The 11,926-nt window shown below is 41.1% G+C and overlaps 1 protein-coding gene across 1 annotated transcript in view; it reads left to right on the top strand.

Annotated features, from left to right (window-relative positions):
• Window positions 1-11,926, top strand: part of LOC122489368 (HLA class II histocompatibility antigen, DR alpha chain) — a 51,036-nt gene that overhangs the window by 35,074 nt on the left and 4,036 nt on the right. The window lies entirely within an intron of this gene.

The raw sequence follows: 11,926 nt of genomic DNA on the forward strand, positions 1-11,926 counted from the left end.
TGTCTGCCCCCAGCCCACCGCTGGGGCCACAGTCAGACTGGTGTGTGCCTTCTCTTCCCCTCTCCTAGGGGCAGGATTCACTGTGGGGTGGCATGGCCCGTCTGGGCTACTTGCACCCTGCCAGGCTTGTGATGCTGGGGATCTGGCGTATTAGTTGGGGTGGGTAGGCAAGGTGCACAGAGGCAGGAGGGGCAAGCTTAGCTCGCTTCTCCTTAGGTGATCCACTTCAGGAGGGGCCCTGTGGCAGCGGGAGGGAGTCAGATCCGCTGCCGGAGGTTTGGGTCCGCAGAAGCACAGAGTTGGGTGTTTGCGCAGAGTGATCAAGTTCCCTGGCAGGAACTGGTTCCCTTTGGATTTTGGCTGGGGGATGGGCGAGGGAGATGGCACTGGCGAACCCCTTTGTTCCCCACCAAACTGAGCTCTGTCGTCCAGGGGCTCAACAGCTCTCCCTCCCTTTGTCCTCCAGCCTTCCAGCTTTCTGAGCAGAGCTGTTAACTTATGACCTCCCAGACGCTAAGTCGCGCTTGCTGTCGGAACACAGTCCGTCAGGCCCCTCCGCTTTTGCCAGCCAGACTCGGGGGCTCTGCTTGGCCTGCGAGCCGCCCCTCCGCCCAGCTCCCTCCTGCCAGTCCATGGAGCGCGCACCGCCTCGCCGCCCTTCCTACCCTCTTCCCTGGGCCTCTCGTCTGCGCTTGGCTCAGGAGACTCTGTTCTGCTAATCCTCTGGCGGTTTTCTGGGTTATTTAGGCAGGTGTAGGTGGAATCTAAGTGATCAGCAGGACGCACAGTGAGCCCAGCGTCCTCCTAAGCTGCCATCTTCCGACTTCCTCTCCCACCAAACATTTAAAGAAGACTTAATATCTATTCTTCACAAACTACTCCAAAAATTAAAAACAGGGAAGACTTCCACACTCATTTTATGAGGCCAGCATTACCCTGATACCAAAACCAGATAAACACATCATTAAAAATGAGAACTACAGACCAAAATCCCTGATGAACCTAGATGCAAATATCCTCTACCAAATACTATAAATGGAATCCAACAATACATTCAATAATTCATTCACCACAAGCAGGTGAGATTCATCCTGGGTTGCAAGGGTGGTTCAATATGTGCAAATCAACATGATACATCACAGGCACCAAGAGAAAGAATAAGAACCATATGATCATCTCAAAAGACACAGAGAAAGCTAATGCCAAAATGTGAAATCCATTCATGATTAAAAAAAAAAAAAAAACCCTTAACCAACTGTGTATAGAGAGAAGATCTCAATATACTTAGAGCCATTTATGGAAAAACCACAGATAATACATCCATTATGGGGAGAAACTAAGAGCTTTTCCCTGAAGGCCATGAACAAGATAGGTTTGTCTATTCTCACCACTTTGTTTAACATACTCTTGGAAGTCCTGGGGCACCTGGGTGGTCCAGTAGGTGAAGCGTCTGACTCTGGATTTTGGCTAAGGTCATGTTCTCACAGTTTCTGAGATTGAGCCACGTGTGAGGCTCCGTGCCAACAGTATGAAGCCTGCTTGGGATTCTCTCTCTCTCCCTCTCTGTGCCACTCCCCTCCTCTCTCTCTGTCTCTTCCAAAATAAATAATTAAAACTTAAAAAAAATTCTCCTGGAAGTGCTAGCCACAGTACACAAAATAGAAAGAAATTAAAGCATCCAAATGGGTGAAAAAGAAGTGAAACTTCACTATTTGCAGATGACTTACTACTATACAAAGAAAACCAAAAGATTCCACCAAAAAACTGCTAGAACTGACAAATGAATTCAATAAAATCAATGGACAGAGATCTGTTGCATTTCTATACACCAATAATGAAGCAGCAGAAAGAGAAATCAAGGATTTAATCCCATTTACAATTGCACACAAAACAGTAAGACACCTAGGAATAAACCTAACTGAAGAGGTAAAAGGCTTGTACTCTGAAAGCTATAAAACAATGAGGGAAGAAATTGAAGATGACAGAAATAAATACAAAGACATTTCATGTTCAAGAATTGGAAGAATAAATATTGTTGAAATGTCTGTACTATCCAAAGCAATCCACACAGTTTACACGAACCTTATCAAAGTACTAACAACATTTTTCACAGAACTAGAACAAACGATCCTAAAATTTGTATGGAAACACAAAATGTCCCAAATAGCCAAAGCAAACTTGAAAAAGGAAGACCAAGCTGGAGGCATCACAATTCCAGACATCCAGTTATATTGCAAAGTTGTAGTAAACAAAACAGTATGATACAGGCACAAAATTAGACATATAGATAAATAGAACAGAACACCCATAAATACCAAGAATCCGGAAATAAATCCACAGCTATATGGCCATTTAATCTTTGACACAGCAGGAAACAATATCCAATAGGGAAAAGACAGTCTCTTCGATGAATGGATTAGGGATAACTGGACGGCAGCATGCAAAAGAATGAAACTGGACATTTTCTTATATCACACACAAAAATAAATTCAAAATGGAATAAAAACCTAAGTGTGAGACTTCAAACCTTGAATATCCAAGAAGAGAACAGAGGCAGTAACCTTTTTGACATTGGCCAGAGCAACTTCTTTCTAGATATGTCTCCTGAGGCAAGGGAACAAAGACAAAAACAAACAAACAAAAATTATTGGGACTACATCAAAATAAAAATATTCTGCACAGGGAAGGAAACAATCAACAAAACTCAAAGGATACCTACAGCATGGGAGAAGATATCTGCCAATGACATATCTAATAAATGGTTAGTATCTGAAAGTTATAGAGAACTTATACAACTCAATACCCCCAAAATAAATAATACAATTAAAAAACGGGAAGACATAAAAAGACATTTGTCCAAGGAAGACTTACAGATGGCCAATACAAACATGACAAGATGTTCATCATCACTTACCATCAGAGAATACACATCAAACCTCTAACAAGATGTCACCTCACACCTGTCAGAAGGGCTAAAGTAAAGAGAACAAGAAACAACCAGTGTTGGGGAGGATGTGGGGAAAAGAGAACCCTCAGCATTGTTGGTAAGAATGTGAACTGGTGCAGCCACTGTGGAAAATGGTATGGACATTCCTCCAAAAGTTAAAAATAGAACTACCCTGTGATTCAGCAGTTGCACTAGTGGGTATTTACCAAAAGAATACAAAAACACTATTTCAAGAGAATGCATGCACCCTGATGTTTATGGCAGCATTACCTACAATAGCCAGTTATGGAAGCAGCCCAAGTGCCTATCGATTGATGAATACATAGAGAAGATGTGGTGTATATACACACACACATACATACACACACACACACACACACTATATATATATATATATGGAATATATATATTCCACACACACAATAGGATATTATTCAGCGTTTTTTTAAGGCTTGCCATTGCAAGCCAAATCCTGCCATTTGCAACCACACGGATGGTGCTAAAGAGCATAATAATAAGCAAAATAAGTCAAAGAAGACAAATACCATATGATTTCACTCACTTGTGGAATTTAAGAAACAAAACAGTTGAGCAAAGAGGTAAAAAAGAGACAAATCAAAAAACAGACTCTTAATTATGCAGAACACATGTAGATGCCAGATGGGGGTTTGGGGGATGCGTGAAATAGGTGATAGGAATTAGGGAAGACACTTGTGATGAGCATTGGGTAATGTATGCAAGTGTTGTATGGAATCATTGTATTATAGACCTGAAACCAATGTGACACTGTATGCTAACCAACTAGAATTAATTTTTTTAAGGGAAAATAAAATATCAGGTGTGAGATTATGTTAAAGCTGTAAACATATGAAATGTTTTAAAAATATCTTATGAAATTATATATTTATTTATAAGAATGTAATTTATATATGAGATGTAGTATATATGATACATACACATATTTAATATTCATATAATTTATATGTGATATATATTATATATCATATATATATTTCTAATGGATAAAAAGACAGCATTCCCATACACACACACACACACACACACACATATATATGAAAGAAATGAAATGAAATTGTTCATGTATTAAGACTCAGGGGATTTTCTTACATTGAAATGCAGATTCACATGATTGCCCCAGGCAACACTTGGCTCTCAGATTCACTCAGTAGGATGACAGACAGAAATCAAAGCATGTCAAAGGGGCCGCATCAGATATTTTTATCTTCAGTGGGACATAGTCTTGAAAAAGTCCATAATGCAGTCCAGGTGCTAGTCTCTGCCCACCCCACCCCCAAGGGAGACTTTAGGTGTGGGAGATGAATTGACACCTATGGGAGTGGAGTCTGCCCTGGCTTAGCATCCTCATCTCCCTTGGAGCCTGTACATCTAATAACAACTCCATGAGCATAACTTCCAGGCCCTGGTTACAAGGGTCACTGCATTTAGTGATGTGCAAACTGTGGGTTCCCACCATTTGTTAGACTTCATCCAGTATTCTTCCCAGACATGATATGATTTACCAAGCAAAGGGCATTTTGACCAGACATTTTTCTCTAAAAATCTAGCTGGCATTCCTCCTTTATCAGATTTCCAGAAAAGACCTAGAAAATGAGCCTAAGATTAAATTTGCCATGGACCAGCAGAAAGGGTGTTACACATTTACTGTTACGAGTCAAAGTGATTTACATTTACTTTTTCTTTTTTGAAACACACCTTTGTTTTCCAAGCTGTATGACTTAACATATATGGACTCTAAAACAAACGACCAAACACCAACAACAAAAAGGAAGAAACACTCATAAATGTGGAGAATAAACTAGTTGTTGCCAGAGAGGATGGGGGGGATGGTTGAAATTCAAGAAGGAGATTAAGAGGTACAAACTTCCAGTTGTAAAATAACTAAGTCCTGGAGATGAAGCCTACACCATAGCGAATATATCACAAATATTGTAATAACATTGTGGGGTTATACATGATAACTACACTTCTGGAGAGCATATCCTAATGTATATCATTGTGAAATGACTATGCTATACACCTGAAACTAATACAATATTACTGGAGTTCAATCAAATATTTTTTATTTATTTATTTATTTATTTATTTATTTTTAATTTTTTTTTTCAACGTTTTTATTTATTTATGGGACAGAGAGAGACAGAGCATGAACGGGGGAGGGGCAGAAAGAGAGGGAGACACAGAATCAGAAACAAGCTCCAGGCTCCCAGCCATCAGCCCAGAGCCTGATGCGGGGCTCGAACTCACGGAGCACGAGATCATGACCTGGCTGAAGTCGGACGCTTAACCGACTGCGCCACCCAGGCGCCCCCAATCAAACATTTTTTAATTAACAAATATTTTTAGGCACTTGTGGGGACGAGCACTGGGTGTTGTATGTAAGCGATGAATCATGGGAATTACCCCCAGAACCAAGAGCACACTGGATGCAGTGTATGTTAGCCAACTTGACAATAAATTACATTTTTTAAAAATTTAAAAATTAAAAAATAATTTTAACCCTCAAAAAACAGGATTTAAAAAAAATGTGTTTAATGTTTACTTATTTTTGAGAGAGAGCAGAAGAGAAACAGTGTGAGCCAGGGAGGGGCAGAGAGAGAGGGAGACACAGAACCCAAAGCAAACTTCAGGCTCTGAACCATCTGCACAGAACCCGATGAAGGGTTGGAACTCACGAACTTGAGATCATGACCGGAGCCGAAGTCAGACAGTTGTGAACTGACTAAACCACCCAGGAGCCCTCAAAACACAGTATTTTTAAAAGCACATTCCATTTTGTGTGCTTATCAAAACAAAAACAAAAAAAATAAACAGAGGTGGCAAGGTAGCTCAGTCCTTTAAACATCTACTCTTGATCTCAGCTTAGGTCATGATCTCAGCTTAGGTCATGATCTCAGGGTTCGTGAGTTCAAGCCCTGCCCTGATATCACAGATCCTGCTTGGGATTCTGCTCCTCCCTCTCTCTGACTCTCTCTCTCAAAATAAACAACCAAACAAATAAACAAAACCACAAAAAACCCAGTGATACTTAGTATAAAAAGACTTTAAAAGTCATTAACCTAGTAATCATTAAACAACCTAATTACGTCAAACATACCTGAGAATTTCAGATGTACATGTAGAAATATTAGGTAATGGGGCACCTGGGTGGCGCAGTCGGTTAAGCGTCCGGCTTCAGCCAGGTCACGATCTCGCGCTCCGTGAGTTCGAGCCCCGCGTCAGGCTCTGGGCTGATGGCTCAGAGCCTGGAGCCTGTTTCCGATTCTGTGTCTCCCTCTCTCTCTGCCCCTCCCCTGTTCATGCTCTGTCTCTCTCTGTCCCAAAAATAAATTAAAAACGTTGAAAAAAAAATTAAAAAAAGAAATATTAGGTAATGCATTCTAAATTAAGAGCTTTGACCTTCCCAAGCCCGCTGAATACTCCGTCAAAATCTAAGAAGAGTCAAATACTATTGACCACAAAAGAGAATATCCTAGTACCACTTTTACTGTGCATTATGAAAAAGACAAAAACAAAAACAAACCAACAAAAAAACGGGGAAGTTTTTTCCTGAAAACCTTTGAATATTCACCTATAGGCACAATGTCAAGACAAAACGATGCCATCCCTTCTGACTGCACTTATGTTGAAGTGATTTTACAGTTTTCAATGGACTCATTTTACTGGCCACAGGGTCAGACACTTGATTGAGAATACCACCGTGTTTACCCCCTAAGTGGAACCTTCCCCTAAGATTTTTTTTTATTCTTTTTTATTTTATTTTATTTTATTTTATTGTTTTATTTTATTTTATTTATTTATTTATTTATTTTTTTAATATATGAAATTTCTTGTCAAATTGGTTTCCATACAACACCCAGTGCTCATCCCAAAAGGTTCCCTCCTCAATACCCATCACCCACCGTCTCCTCCCTCCCACCCCCCATCAACCCTCAGTTTGTTCTCAGTTTTTTAACAGTCTGTTATGCTTTGGCTCTCTCCCACTCTAACCTCTTTTTTTTTTTTTCCCTTCCCCTCCCCCATGGGTTCCTGTTAAGTTTCTCAGGATCCACATAAGAGTGAAACCATATGGTATCTGTCTTTCTCTGTATGGCTTATTTCACTTAGCATCACACTCTCCAGTTCCATCCACGTTGCCACAAAAGGCCATATTTCATTTTTTCTCATTGCCACGTAGTATTCCATTGTGTATATAAACCACAATTTCTTTATCCATTCATCAGTTGATGGACATTTAGGCTCTTTCCATAATTTGGCTATTGTTGAGAGTGCTGCTATGAACATTGGGGTACAAGTGCCCCTATGCATCAGTACTCCTGTATCCCTTGGATAAATTCCTAGCAGTGCTATTGCTGGGTCATAAGGTAGGTCTATTTTTAATTTTCTGAGGAACCTCCACACTGCTTTCCAGAGCGGCTGCACCAATTTGCATTCCCACCAACAGTGCAAGAAGGTTCCCATTTCTCCATATCCTCTCCAGCATCTATAGTCTCCTGATTTGTTCATTTTGGCCACTCTGACTGGCGTGAGGTGATCGCTGAGTGTGGTTTTGATTTGTATTTCCCTGATGAGGAGCAACGCTGAACATCTTTTCATGTGCCTGTTAGCCATCCGGATGTCTTCTTTAGAGAAGTGTCTATTCATGTTTTCTGCCCATTTCTTCACTGGGTTATTTGTTTTTCGGGTGTGGAGTTTGGTGAGCTCTTTATAGATTTTCGATACTAGCCCTTTATCCGATATGTCATTTGCAAATATCTTTTCCCATTCCGTTGGTTGCCTTTTAGTTTTGTTGGTTGTTTCCTTTGCTGTGCAGAAGCTTTTTATCTTCATAAGGTCCCAGTAATTCACTTTTGCTTTTAATTCCCTTGCCTTTGGGGATGTGTCGAGTAAGAGATCGCTACGGCTGAGGTCAGAGAGGTCTTTTCCTGCTTTCTCCTCTAAGGTTTTGATGGTTTCCTGTCTCACATTCAGGTCCTATATCCATTTTGAGTTTATTTTTGTGAATGGTGTGAGAAAGTGGTCTAGTTTCAACCTTCTGCATGTTGCTGTCCAGTTTTCCCAGCACCATTTGTTAAAGAGACTGTCTTTTTTCCATTGGATGTTCTTTCCTGCTTTGTCACGTTTGTGGGTCTAGTTCTGGAGTTTGTGGGTCTAGTTCTGGGGTTTCTATTCTATTCCATTGGTCTATGTGTCTGTTTTTGTGCCACCCTAAGATTTTTTAAAGCTCAGATTTCACAGAACAATTTGTAAATGCAATTATTATCTAGAAGATATGATGGTAAGAACTAATATAGTCGTTATTTGTGGGTTTTTTAATTGGTGAGAGAAAGTGCGTACCAAAACACCTTCCAGTGAAACCCATAGCAATCCACAGGCCTAGTTCTCTTCTTTCTTCCTACCTTAAAAGTTTTAAAGTTTAAAAGTAACCTCAGAAATCCAAACTGTGGGAGGTTACTCTACATCTTCACTCCTGGTTATTCTAAAATAGTTTACAGCATTGACCACTCCTCATGTATTATCCCAACAGAGTGTTGCAATGATCTGTTCTTGATATGCCATTTGTCCACTCATGTTCTCCCTGTCCTCTTGTGTTCACCGACATGTTCCTTCACACTCTGTGCTGGACCCACACCACACTTGGTGCAAACAAGCCCCACCTCCTGCACCAAAGTCTATTTTTGTGTAAAAATTTCCTTCAGTCATTTATGACATTCACTTGACACATGAACTAGGTACATTCTTTTTAATCACTCTCTAGCACCTTATCCTAATCCAGTCGGTCAGCAGGCCTAGTGATTCATCTTCAAGTTTCTTAACTTTTCATCTTCATACTACATGTATTCTTCTTAAATTCTCAGCGAGGGTTCTGCATTTTATTCTCACTAAGACGTGTCCTGCCTTTTCGTCTTCCTCCCTCTCTCTGAATCCATCCCAACTAGAATGTGAGTAAGATGAACTCAACTCACTTCCGCCTGCAAAAATTTCCAGCAGGGGGTAGAAAAGGATTTATCTTAAATCCAATTGGGACAATTGATTCTTACATTGTTCCAAACAGTTTAATGGCTGAATTCAGATATGTTTGTGCAATTTACAAGAAATTTTAGAATGCTCTACTTATTAAAATTTAGCAAATAAATCCTATGGTATGCTATAATTCCTATACAACATCACGAGAAGAACTCCTCTAATGAGTGTGTGTGTGTGTGTGTGTGTGGCATTAATCTGCATGTTCTTATTGACAAAGATTACCCAAGCAGAGAAGCGTGATTTCACAACCCCAAGGCCTATTAAAAACTCAGACTTTTAAGAATATATTTCAGGTACAGGTGAAGAGAAAATGAATCAAATTCACTTACTGTCATTCTCCCAAGTTAGAGATGGGCCAAAGCACCATGGTCTCTTTATTCACACAGAATAGGTTAGGGAGGCCCACGACCACGCCACTCTAGCACATTGGTTAATATCAACAGTTGGCAGTCTTTACACTGAAAGAAATTTATTTCAGAACACTAGCTTCTGCCACCTCTCAAGATGGGATGGAGAAATGAAACAGAACCAGTAAAGTTTCTCCATGTAGATTTGGGAAGGACATACCTGGATTGATATTCCTCCCCAATACCACTATCAACTCTGATAGGAAGTTCTGCATGCTGAGGGCAAAACGCATGGAAGGAAGCCAAAAGAAGGGGCTGGAGGTTCGTTGAACACAAACCACACACACATGAAGCGGTGAGGTCTCAGACATAACCTGGCTCCATGGAAAACTATCATGTCCAAACCCTCCCCTAAGAGCCCAATTAATATTTTTCTGGTTCTAGGTTACCCACTGTGGTAAGAGCCTGAGTGAACCATGGTGGAGATAAACAGATGCTAGAGATCTAGATGTATCAAGATGTAAATATATTTTAGTAATTTTCCTGTCAGCTTCTGTGATTTGTGGGTACTACAGGGAATAGACGTAAGAGTCTCTTTGCCCTGGGATCTGGATGTGGCCTACACATTGCAAGTGAAAGTTAGTAGTATGAGATTTCGGAGGTGGCAGGTAGACTGAAGCTATCTCGGGTGGTGGACACAATGGTTTCACACACAGGAGTCTTGGCAACAGCCTTGTGTTCCCAAGACAGTCTTTCCCTTGGGGCTCTAGAAGAGCTGAGATGTCCATAGAGGCTTCCCACAGGTTCTTGACCCCTCAGAGTTAGGGGTCTGCACTGACCTGTGCTCCTTCAGGCTTCCTAACAGTCTAAAGATGGAAGTCTCTATTATATAGAAAAATTGTAACAAACAGTTCTGTTGAGAGTGTCTCCAGGGACTTCTATTTACAGACTGGACTTTTACTAGCACAGTGGCTCCACACCATTTGATGCCACTGAGAAGACCTTATTCAAGGGTCCTCGGAAATCCCCTCAGACTTAGGAAGCTCAAGTATAGGAAGAGACCTGGGGACCATGAGTAGAGTCCAGATAGGAACTTCTCTCCTGTCACAGAAAAGGGAAATGAAAGTATTTTCTAAAGTTTCCCAAATGTAGTAATTTCCTGAGGAGAACCAATCAGTGCTTTAGAACTCAGCCATATCATAAGTTGCTGCAAAACACCTGAGGGTGAAGGTGCTATTACAACATACAAAATGTTTTTATACAAAATGCCTGTTTACCATATATTTATGAGCACCTTAAGAACGACTTAGTATGCCAGCCAGCAAAGGGCAGGCATAACAACATCAGATTTGCTTTTTCCTCTGAGAGAGGAGATGAAAAGCCTAAATCATCGGACCCGACTCTCAGCAGAGACTGATATGGTAGAACTCTCATCTGGACCATTCTTTTGCCTCCAGGAAGTGTATTTCTAAACAGTTTTAGGGCAACACTGTGTTGTGGATCTCTCCCAAGTGATCCAAAAACCAGGGTCAGGGGATGTTCAAAACCCTTGGGTGTGATTAGATAATCAGTAATGGTAGGGTTTTCTCCCTCATGATTTGTGAGGGCAGCTGTGGGGCAAATAAGGCATCAGCACAGTAGTGTGGAAATCCACCCTGAGCGTATGTGTCATGACTGATATTCAACAGTGAACTCACCATCAGATGGCCTGCCTCACTGACAGGTCTCTCTTCACTGGTTGTATTCAGATTCCAGCCCTTTCTATGTGTGGTTTAATTGTCCTTATTATGGCCCCGTTTGTTCACAAACATCAGGGCCAGAGTGTTTTAACTTTCCGTTTTCTCAGGAGAGAATATCAAAATAAATTCTTAGGAACAGAATTTCAATAATTTATGTCATGAGGACAGCAGTCATGATGTTATGATATGAGGAAGGTTATGGTAAAGCTTTCCTGTAGTTTCTTATCTCTATTACTGCCAGTACAATAGGCTCTGCCCAATTTGCTCTACCGTATTCATCAACCTGATTCCTCAAATGAGGTGTGTCCCCCAAGTCTACTCCAATCTCTGGTCATATTTCAAATAGTAGAGATTAGAGTCCACGGTTTCCAGTAACCATCACCTATGACATCTCTAACATCCATGTATAGTTAGGGGAATGTTGAAACTAACTTTCACCTCTGATGTTCTCTAAATATGGTACAGTGCCATGGATGCCCAGCTCTTGGACTGAGTTGTCCCTCTGGGACACTAGGACATGGAGGTGAATCTTAAAGAAAAGAGAGGCTTCTTTTTTTTTTTTAATTTTTTTTCCCAACGTTTATTTATTTTTGGGACAGAGAGAGACAGAGCATGAACGGGGGAGGGGCAGAGAGAGAGGGAGACACAGAATCGGAAACAGGCTCCAGGCTCTGAGCCATCAGCCCAGAGCCCAACGCGGGGCTCAAACACACGGACCAAGAGATCGTGACCTGGCTGAAGTCCGACGCTTAACCGACTGCGCCACCCAGGCGCCCCAAGAGAGGCTTCTTAAGTGAAACTCTGTCACACAACACTGCCAAAATCAG

The sequence above is a fragment of the Prionailurus bengalensis genome, chromosome B2, assembly GCF_016509475.1.
Source record: "Prionailurus bengalensis isolate Pbe53 chromosome B2, Fcat_Pben_1.1_paternal_pri, whole genome shotgun sequence".
Lineage (NCBI taxonomy): Eukaryota > Metazoa > Chordata > Mammalia > Carnivora > Felidae > Prionailurus > Prionailurus bengalensis.